We start from the raw sequence: 11,759 nt of genomic DNA, 5'->3' as shown, positions 1-11,759 counted from the left end.
CCTCGGGTTAAGTACTTAATTCGTTCTGGAGGTCCATTCTTAACCTGAAACTGTTCTTAACCTGAAGCACCACTTTAGCTAATGGGGCCTCCTGCTGCTGCCCCACGGCCGGAGCACAATTTCTGTTCTCATCCTGAAGCAAAGTTCTTAACCCGTACTATTTCTGGGTTAGCGGAGTCTGTAACCTGAAGCGAATGTAACCTGAAGCATATGTAACCCGAGGTACCACTGTACCACTGTACCACTGTATCTGACTTTTAGAAGACATCTGAAGGCAGCCCTGTTTAGGGAAGTTTTTAATGTTTGATGTTTGATGTTTTATTCAATTTTTAATATTCTGTTGGGAGCCGCCCAGAGTAGCTGGGGAAACCCTGCCAGATGGGTGGTAAATTATTAGTAAATTATTATTAAATAAATAGTAAATTATTATTATTATTATTATTATTATTATTATTATTATTATTATTGCAATTTGAGGGTGATCCACAACTTTGGGCTTTGCATCTTTTAAATTTGGCCATTTGAAATTGGGGAGTGCAAAATGCTCTGCCATAAGTAACAAATAAAACCCCACCTTGATATCAGAGTGAAGACTTCAGCAGGTGCTCTGAATCATTTAGGATAATGAAGTTTCCCATTTATCTCAGCTGAGTTGGGATTTTCTCGTGTGAACTCATTGTTTAAGACAAAGCCATGTGGCAAGAAGCCAGTTCCAGAAGTTACCAGGAGAAACTGGTTCCAACTTGGAATCTGCTCTCCTGAAGTCATAGATCAGCTTCTTATCAATGCATCTAGCCAATGGTATGACTAGAAGAGAGAGAGAGAGAGAGAGAACACGAACGTTCTTGGTGAAATGGCAAGCCTGCAAGTGTTGACAAGCAGTGAATCAATACACAGTGCAAGAAGAAGAGGAACAACATTCAGATTCGACCCAGGGAATCAAAGTACTTGCATTCAGGTTGCTTAAACCGAAAGTGACAGATATGACCATCGCCGCCTCACCCATCCACCCAATGTGGTTTTTCACACAGTCCGCTGTTAGTGTTCAAGTCATTGTGAAAAATCAAAGGAAGCAAATTTACCGTATTTCTTGCTCTATAAGACTCACTTTTTCCCTCCTAAAAAGTAAGGGGAAATGCGTGTGCGTCTTATGGAGCGAATGCAGGCTGAGCAGCTATCCCAGAAGCCAGAACAGCAAGAGGGATTGCAGCTTTCACTGTGCAGCGATCCCTCTTGCTGTTCTGGCTTCTGAGATTCAGAATATTTTTTTTCTTGTTTTCCTCCTCCAAAAACTAGGTGCATCTTGTGGTCTGGTGCATCTTATAGAGCGAAAAATACGGTATATATGAACAGAAACAGCCCTTTTCCAGTACAGTCTATCCTAAAAAAATAAAAAAATAAAAAAACAATTTCAGGCAAGTCTCCTTCAGAATGCTGAAGAAACCAAGGCCTGTGGCTTACCCCCACAGTTGCCATGTTCTTTGCCTGGAACAGCTCCTGTTTTGGCAGCTGGCATGACAGACAGGAAATATGCACAGCAACTTTTCTCATTGGGGGAAGTCATACCACTTGTGGAACTTCTGCCTAACTTGTAGCTGCTAAAGGCACAGGATCTCCCTGCCCAGCCCCCACAAAAGGAGTGGGTATTACTTTTCCATCTCACTGCAATTTCATGTTTTGGAATTTTCTTACCCAATTCTTCTTCTCTGATTCCACCTCCCCCTATCAACCAACCACCTCCTTAGGGAAATCTACAGTGGAATCAGCCAGCTTCTGTGCGTTCTTTTGTAAAGGTGTTTTCACCAGAGAAAGGAATCGCATGCCTCTAGCACAAGACGAGGGTCACCTTCTGTTCTGCACAAGCTTCCAGGGGCCACATGCTGTTGGTGGGCAGGGCCAGAGACAAAAATGGGTGGAGCAACAAATGTAAATTTTACCTTTGTGCAGTGGGCTAGTTTCTACATACACTCTCACACACCCCTTCCTCCTCCCCCATTCTCATGCCATCCAAAAATTTTCCCATTGAAACCAGGATGCCCCATTTTTGGTCCCAAGCTTCCACGCAAGAGCATGAGACCAAAAAAATGCTCGTTCTTTGGTCTTGCGAGACCATTTGTATATGTTGGAAGCCACCCAGAGTGTCTGGGGTACAAATAAATAAATCATCATCATTGTTGCTGTTGTTGTTGTTGTTGTTGTTGTTGTTGTTAATCTCGCACTCTGGTGCAAATCAGGAGGATCACACCAGATTGTTGAGCTGCAAGATGCTCCCTTCTCAGTCTGATGCTCTGGCGCAGCCCTGCTGATTCACAGCAGAGCGCTGGACTGGGAAAAAACCAGAGCTTCTTTCAATCCTGCACTCTGGCACACTGCTGCATACCCTCCCCTCAAAGTTGCCCACCACGCATGAAACACGGGACGAAGGCAGAGCCTGGAACATCCTCAGAGAAAGTGGTGTCATCCTACTGAAAACGGGGCGCTCGGCAGATATGCATTCTCAGTATTCGAGGACACATTCCAGCCATTATTTGAGGAGGCTGTGAAGGGAGGGGTGAGTTTCGGACAGAGGAGTTCAGCAAGCTAGATTCGGCCGCTGGGCCTGAAGCTCCCCACCTTTGCTCTGATATGTTTGTAACCGCTGCTAGCACTAGATAGTGGGAAGCCATTTCTGTTTCTGCAGCTTAAACAGGTTGTCTTAAAGTAAAGGTAAAGGGACCCCTGACCATTAGGTCCAGTCGTGGCCGACTCTGGGGTTGTGGTGCTCATTTCGCTTTATTGGCCGAGGGAGCCAGCGTACATGTGGACAGCATGACTAAACCGCTTCTGGCAAACCAGAGCAGCACAAGGAAATGCCGTTTACCTTCCCACCAGAGCGGTACCTATTTATCTACTTGCACTTTGACGTGCTTTCAAACTGCTAGGTTGGCAGGAGCTGTGACCGAGCAACGGGAACTCACCCCGTCACAGGGATTCGAACCGCCGACCTTCTGATTGGCAAGTCCTAGGCTCTGTGGTTCAACCCACAGCGCCACCCGCGTCCCTTCAAACAGATTGTCTTAATTATGTGTTTATTTGCTTTCATTTTTTTGTATTATAGTGCTGGTGGGCATTGCTCTGAAGTGGAGTTGCTGTACGCCACATGGGAATCCCTTGCAACGAAAGGGTGGGCTAAAGATACTCAAAATAAATCAAGAAGATGCTTCAACGATGTGGCAGAAGCGAGCGTGAAATACGCGGCGTCTCAGCCAAGCTTTGCATACTTGGTGCGCTTGGGAATGGGTTTAATCGGCTGTAAAAAGAACGAAAGGCAGCTGGACACATTTCTCAACCTTGCCAATTAATTAGGCTTTAACAATACCCCCACTTTTTTTTAGATAAATAGCAGATGTCACAATTATTTGGGACTGTACCACAGCCTTAAGTAAAGAAAGAACTTGGCATCCCTCCACGAAATCTTATGCAGATGGCTGGTAGCCTTTCTCTATTAGAAGACAAAGGAAATGTTGGCAACCTGTCATGTGCTCATGACTCAGTCTCAAGCTAAATGGGCAAGGAGTCTCTCAACCCCGCACTCCCAGCTGCAGTACCTCTGGGAACAAACTTTGCTCATAATGACTGCATTTCGCTTGCAGCTTCTGCTTTTGAATCTTGGGGGAACATTATTCTGCAGGCTAAGATTGCCAGCACATTGACCTCTGCTTTTTTGAGTAGCTGTTAGCAGGTAACACACACACACACAGAGAGAGAGAGAGAGAGAGAGAGAGAGAGCGCAGCACAGCACAGCACAGCACAGCACAGCACAGCACAGCACAGCACAGCACAGCACACTTTCTCCTGTCCCAGATACCTACCTCAGTTTTCTCCTGTGGGGGTGGGGTGGGGTGAAGCACAATCTAGTTTCAAAACAGGTGAGGGGTGCGTGACTTGCCTTTTAAACCTAATTATCTAGCTAGGATACCCAAAGCAAGAATCGCTGCCCGTTTTGAGAATAAAATGGTAATCTCCACTGGTGGGAACCAAGCTGTGAAATCGAACCCTGGATTACGAGCCATTGTGTCTCAGCCCCATGGCTCTCAGTATTTCCTGCACAGCCTTTAACACATGCATTGTTGATGGGCTTGTTGTCGCTAACATTACGGATGGATTTCTTTCCTGATTATTCTCAAATAGGCACCAGCTTATTTAAGAGCATACCACACACACACACACCCCTAGAAGCTCATTTTGTTTTGTTGCATTCATTGGAATGCTTTTGTAGTACTTTGCAGCAAAGATGAAGTGGTAAGGAAATAAAGGCGATTAACTATTCCTGGTTGCAGGATAGGCCAGCATTGTTCCACCAAATGCAACACGCACAAGGTTGGTGCAGATGCATTAGATGTAGTTTAGATTACCAAGCACGAGTGGGGGCTGGTCCATTATTTGGACAAGTGGGGCACTGCCCCACCAACTTCCACTTGCCCTGATCCAACTCTCTTCCTTCTTATGTACAACCAGTCCAGGGTGGGTTGGGTAAAGGGACCCCTGACCATTAGGTCCAGTCGTGGCCAACTCTGGGGTTGTGGCGCTCATCTCGCTTTATTGGCCGAGGGAGCCGGTGTACAGCTTCCAGGTCATGTGGCCAGCATGACTAAGCTGCTTCTGGCAAACCACAGCAGCACACGGAAATGCCGTTTACCTTCCCGCCAGAGCGGTACCTATTTATCTACTTGCACTTTGACGTGCTTTCGAACTGCTAGGTTGGCAGGAGCAGGGACCGAACAACAGGAGCTCACCCCGTCATGGGGATTCAAACCACCGACCTTCTGATCGGCAAGTCCTAGGCTCTGTGGTTTAACCCACAGTAGAAAGTACTAGTTTTCACCTTCCTCTTCCTTAGTCTTGACCCTTGTAGAACTCAATAGGAAGGATGGCAAGGGGGCAAGACCAAAAATCTTTCACTCTACCTGCCATTGGCCTGGACTGTTCACCTCTTGTTTCAGTTACCTGAATTCCTCCCCACCAGTCTCTATGGGGTACCAACTACCACTACCAAGCATGATTTGTGCTCCAGACATCCAAGCCAGCCATGTTTTGTGTGATTATCTTCCTACCTCCATGGGAATCACCATCTGCCACCCCCAAATAGTGGCCTCCAAGGATGGAGCAACACTAGCAAACGGCGCATTGCTAGCTTGCATGTCTTGCTGAATGATAGGTTGCTGGATCCGTCCAAAGACTCATCTAATTCAGCATCCTTTTCTCACAGTGGCCAGTCAGATGTCTCATCTGGGAAGCCCATAAGCAGAAACTGAGTGCAATAGCGCTCACATCACCTGCCACTTCCAGAAACCAGTATTCAGAGGCATGATGTTTCAAGCTACAGTGGAAGTAAAGCATAGTCCATTGTGACTGGTAGCTTTATTCTCCATGTTGTCCAACCCATTTTTATAGCCATCCAAGTTGGTGTCCATCATTACTGCTCAGCTTCATAACAACTGCATCTCTGAACTGTACAGACATTGCAATGATCTGCTTTTCTTTCCGTTAAAATAAATTTTAAAGATATTTCCTGCTTGGTTTGACACAACTGGTCAATAATTTCTGTGCCAAATTGTAAAGGGATGAGAGATGCCGTTAGAAGCTCAGCGGGTCCGCCCGGCCATTTTAAAGGGCTCTGCTAAACATGGACAGAGCGCATTTTGCTCCAACTTGTTCTAAAGATTCCTTGGCTCCTAAATCCTGTTTCTGCTGCCATATATTCAAGTCTCGGAATTAACTCCACTTGAGGGAGAAAAACATGTCCCCTGCCAACTGAAGCTGGCAGGAAGCCTCTGAACACAAGTTGCTGGAAATTGCAGGCGTTGCCCTCAGGTCCAGCTTACTGCCTTCCCACAGGCATCTGGTCAGCCATGGCGAGAGCACATGCCCTCCAACGAAAATAGGGATGTCCTATTCTATTATTATTATTATTATTATTATTATTATTATTATTATTATTATTATCCTACCCATCTGACTAAGTTACTCCAGCCACTCTGGGCAGCGTCCAATGTATATAAAACATTAAACATTAATAAGTCCCTATACAGGGCTACTTTCAGATGGTCTTCTAAAGGTTGTATAGTTACTTATCTCCTTAGCTTGGGAGGTCACATAACTCCATGCTCTCCAACATTTCTCTGATGATAAAAAGAGACGTCCTAAGGAAAGGCAGGACATTCCAGGATCAAATCAGAAACCAGGATGGCTTCTGTAAATCCAGGGTTGTCCCTGGAAAATAGGGACACTTGGAGGGTCTGAGAGCAGGACAGGGTAATAGATGGGCCACCAGAAGGCTGCTCCTTGTGCTCTTATGAGTAACAGTAAAGGAGGGCTATTGCATTCATGCCTTGCCTGGGAGCTCACCAGAGCCACCTGCTTGGCGGACCAGAAGGGCCTTTGGCAGGGGCTTTGCACCCCATTTCAGCACTTTTTTAAAAAAATCGTTTTTATTGATTTTCCAATGAAAAACATCCAATTAATTATCCAATCATAATACTTCAATTAAAATAAAAAGCTAAAATAAAAAAATTATAGTCCAAATTATATTTATTAATTTCTTGGGGCTCCACACGGTCTGGATCTCTGGAGCATATCTCCACATTTTAGTCCTGCTTCTCCTGTTGTTTCCATATTTTCCACATCTCGATTTTAACGCTTCATAATTCTTTGTCCCTGGGTCCAGGATTCTCATTCATGTCAAACATCATATGCTTTCATCCGCCAAATACAGCTTTGTTAATATATATTTTTTCCAACTGCCTTTTTATCAGCTCGGCTGAGCACCCCATTTCAGCACTTGAGGGGAAAAAGGAAGAGCCCCCTCAACCTGTTCCATGGCTGCTGTGCCGCTGCCTCAATGCTGCCGCCACTTGCGCTTCATACGATTTTATGAGATCTTGGCAAGTTCTCATTGGAAATCTGCATCAGTGCTGACCCTGTACCGCTGCTGGTAGCAGAGACTTCTGCTGCGTGAAGTGGCTGCTTCACCCCACCTCATGGCGTGGCGTGACCCTTCGGCCTGACCCAACAGGGCTCTCTACTTCTGCCTTTAAGTTCTTTTTTATTAAATCAGTCTATTAGAGGGGAACTTCTGTCCAAGATTTGAGTCTGAAGGGACCCACTGACCCTCTAAAAGTGCCTGTTGTTTCCCTGCCTGCTGGCTCTCCGCCGCAGAATGCAATAACGCCAGGGAATGTTCACAAGCATTCCAACTTTGGGGGCGAGGAGGGAAACATGTCAGCAAAAGAACAAGGGTAAGCCCCAACAAAAGAACAGTGGCAAGAAAAACTGATGGACTATGTGGAACTGGCAAAATTGATGCATAAACTACGGGACAAGGACAACTGTGACTTCAAAGAAGGATGAGGACCCTTTACAAAGTACTTAAAGAAACAACAAAACGAATTGGACTCCTTGGCATGTTTTGAATAAACATACACAATTTTATTTGTTAACATAATAGATGGATAGGAACTGAGGGAAGTCGTAGGGGAGGGAAGGGGGGTATGTGGGGGTGGGAGGGGGAAATGGGGGGAAAATACAATTGCTGAAATAATTTGTTATGTGAAAATAATCAATAAAAATTTCTTTGAAAAAAGAAGCAGCAAAAGAACAAGGACAAATAGTCTGGCTTCCGGGAGGGAAGAAAAAGGCCAAGTTGAAAGGGGGGGGCGGTAATGCATAAAGGGAACATAGACAAGATACGGCGTTGGCAGGATATGGGGTTAAGAGAGGCACTGGAAAGAGGCCTGAGGCCTGGAAAACTGTGGGAAGAGGACCCAAGCATTAAAAAGCTTAGGGATGGGGTTGCAATAGGCAACAGTCATGGAAAGAACAAGGAGGGCATCCTAGTTCATCTTGCTGCAAGAGGAGCAGAAATCTTTGATGTCCCCACATGGAAAAGTAGACCTTAAAATGAAGGGTGAGCCTATTTAAAAGTATGTAACATGGGGTACCGGTAGGTAACAGAACTACTCCAAAATATATTATATTAAGATTCTGAGCTGTATGTTTTCTAATGTAGAGAGGAAATATTTCTGCAAACCTATTCTGCATATATGTGTGTGTGTGTGTCTGTGTGCACGTGTGCGCACTGCTTTTCTTCTGGGGGTACGCATACCCCTAAACATTTTGTGAATCTAAGTTTGACCTCATTGAGAGGCAGTATTTCAATATGAATAGGAAAATGAGAGTACCCCTAAACATTTTTTTAAGGAAAAAAATCACTGTATATATGTCTTAACCAATTGTCCTGCATGTATATACCCCCCCCCCCAGCATCTTGTACAGTATATATAGGTTTCCTTGATTCCACAGCACCATCTTGTGGTTGGTGTGAATAGGACATCCTCCTTTGGCACCAGCACCATAGCTCTGCTCAGCAAAAGGTGCTGCACTTGGGGAAAGGAATGGGTTTGTAACCCCATGCTGCCCAAGCTCCATGGAATGTTTGCCTGATACAAGCCCTGTGCCATAGAATTGAGCTGCAAAGGACAAAAACAACTGCAATGACATGGAATGTCCATAAATATTCTAACTTCGGAAGGAGAGGGGTCAAGAGCAGAATATCCATAAGAAGCACAACTACTGTGAGGGGAGAGGCAGCTTGGAGAGAGGGGAAAAACACAGACAGGGCCTGGGAATTGGAGATACGATGTACGGTTGGCAGGATGGAGGGACACAAGCAGGACTTTGATCCATCATAGCAGCAGTAGGCTGGAGAGTTGATAGGACAGCCATTGTGTGTGTGTGAATCTCTTTACATACTGGACTGAAATATAAATGTGAATTCCTGGGGCTGGGGTGGAGAGGGAGTTTAAAAAATGGGGAGGGAAACAGTCCCCCCCCCCTTAGGACTCCCCCGCCTTTTCCATTGGTAAAATTGGAAAGATTTGGGAACACTGAAAAACTTCTTCCATGAAATATTTTCCTTTACGGAATGAGTATAATGCTTTGGAAAACAATGCCTTGCATACTCAAAATGTAGTATGGATAACTTTATACAAGACAATCTGCAGCATAGGCAAACAATACTGTATTTTTCCTTGTATAAGACTAGGGGGTTTTTTAACCAAAAAATTAGGTTTAAAATTGGGGCTCATCTTTTATATGGGTAGTGCTGAGGGGTGTTTTCTTAATCTGGAGTCCCCAAAAATAGGGGGCGTCTTATACATGGGGGCGTCTTATACACAGAAAAATACAGTAATTCCTGTGTGGACTGCAGCCATGCATATGACATCCATGTTTTCTTTTTCTTTTTTTTTTATTTTATTTTATTACAAACATATAAAATAACACATACAGAAAAAAAAGAAAATTACATAATAGAAAACATAACAGAAAACAATAAAAGAAAGAAAAACTATACACATAAGAAAATTTCCGGTCCTACACATACAAACAGTTAACTTCCAATTACCTCAGTTTTGGATTATATAATCTGCATATATCTTCTACAGTTATTTTCATTATATCTTTACATGTCATAGGAGTTAAGCATCGTCTACTGTTAGGTTTTTAATTCCAAGATTATTCTCAATATAAGTTAAGAATTTAGTCCAGTCCTCTTTCTTTTTTACAGGATTATCCCGCCTAATATATTGTGTTAGTCTCGCAAGTTCTTGGTATTGAAACAATTTCACCTGCCACTCTCCAATTGTGGGAGCTTCGGATGATTTCCATTTTTTTGCTATTAGGATTCTCGCTGCGGCGGTGGCATATTGGAAGAAGGTCTGGTCCGTCTTTTTTATTTCCTCCCCTATCAACCCTAGGAGGAGCGCTTCAGGTTTTTTGGGGAAGTTATACTTCAAAATTTTCTTTAACTCCTCATAGACTTGTCCCCAGAAACCCTTCACCTCCTCACAGGTCCACCAAATGTGGATGAAGGTCCCTACTTTATCTTTACACCTCCAGCAGGTATTATCTACTGTTCTATACATTCTACCTAATTTTGCCGGAGTCAGGTACCAGCGGTACATCATCTTATCTAGATTCTCACGCAGGGCAACGCACGCGGTAAATTTCATACCTTTCTTCCATAAGTTTTCCCATTTATCATATCCTATCTCATATCCTAAATCTTTGTTCCATTTAATCATAACCTCTTTTACCACCTCCTCCTTATTTTCACTTTCCAGTAATTGCCTATACATTTTGGAGAGTAGTTTATTATTGCTCTCTAGTATCTCCGCTTGAAATCTAGACTTATTTTCTCCCATACCTAATCTCTTATGTTCACGCCATAATGCATTAATTTGGTGCAGGTGAAACCAATCCTTAATTTTCTCTTTCAGTTCGTCAAGCGGTCTTAACTTCCACCCTTCTTCTGACTTAACTAAGATATCCTCATACGTCCACCTTTTACCTGTCATATTTAGTTTCTTTATTTTAATGATATCCACAGGTGAAAGCCACCAGGGGGTGCTTTGTTCAATCAATTTTTTCTTCTTGTTCCAAACTTCTAAGAGGGGTCCTCTTATTATGTGGTTATAAAAGCCTCTATGGACTTTATCCTTCTCCTGCCAAAGATAGGCATGCCACCCGAATCTTAGATCAAATCCTTCCAGATCTAATAGATCAGTATCTTTCAAAGTGGCCCAATCTTTTATCCAAAGTAAGCATGCTACCTCATAGTAGAGCCTTAAATTTGGTACACCGAAACCACCTCTTTCCCTGGAGTCCATCAAATATTTAAGTCTCACCCTAGGCTTTTTCCCTTGCCAAATATATTTGGTCAGAATCCTTTGCCAATTCTTAAAGCAGGCGGTGCCTTTAATAACTGGTAGGTTCTGAAACAAAAATAACAGTCTCGGGAGTATGCACATCTTAATCGAGGCCATCCTCCCCGTCCAAGATAAATTCAATCTATGCCAGGTATCTATATCCCTCTTAATTTCTTTCCACAGTTTATTATAGTTATCCTCAACCAGGTTAATATTCTTTGGGGATAACCAAACTCCCAAATATTTCACTTTATTTACTACTGTGATGTTCACCTTTTGTTCCATCTGTAATTTCTCCTGCTCAGTCAAGTTCTTTATTAATATTTTAGTTTTTTCTCTATTTAACTTAAATCCGGACAGTTTACCGAACTCTTCCAGAAGCTCTACCGCTCTGCTAGTACTTTCAACTGGGTTCTCCAAAATTAGAACCAAATCATCGGCGTAGGCCTTTAATTTATATTCTTTCTCTCCGATTCTTAATCCCCTGATGTTCGAGGTTGCTCTTATTTTATTTACTACTGTTTCTAATACCATGATAAACAGCAAGGGTGACAAAGGGCAACCCTGTCTTGTGCCTTTCATAATTGGAAAGTGTTTAGTCAGGTAATTATTTATAATCAGCCTAGCCTGTTGCTCTGTATATATCGCCTTAATACCCTTCAGGTAGGGACCGACTATTCCTACCTTTTCAAGATTTTGTAACATAAATTCCCAGGAGACACAGTCGAATGCTTTTTCTGCATCAATAAAAATGAGAGCCGCTGGTATGTCTGGTTTTGCCTCCAAATACTCGATAGTATCCAAAAGATGTCGGACATTGTCCCTCAGCTGTGACATCCATGTTTTCATTGTTGTTATAAAGTTTGCTTCCATGTCCAGATATGCTGGTACTCCTTAATACTGTTTCTGTGCAAATAATGCATTTCCCCCCTTGCTTATTATAAAACTTGCTGTTTTATATTTTCAACTTTTATTTTTCCTGCTTCTCAGGGAACAAAACCTAAAATGCAGCTA

This window comes from Podarcis erhardii (genome assembly GCF_964252035.2).
Source record: "Podarcis erhardii genome assembly, chromosome: 16".
Classification (NCBI taxonomy): domain Eukaryota; kingdom Metazoa; phylum Chordata; class Lepidosauria; order Squamata; family Lacertidae; genus Podarcis; species Podarcis erhardii.
This window is presented reverse-complemented; position numbering follows the sequence as displayed.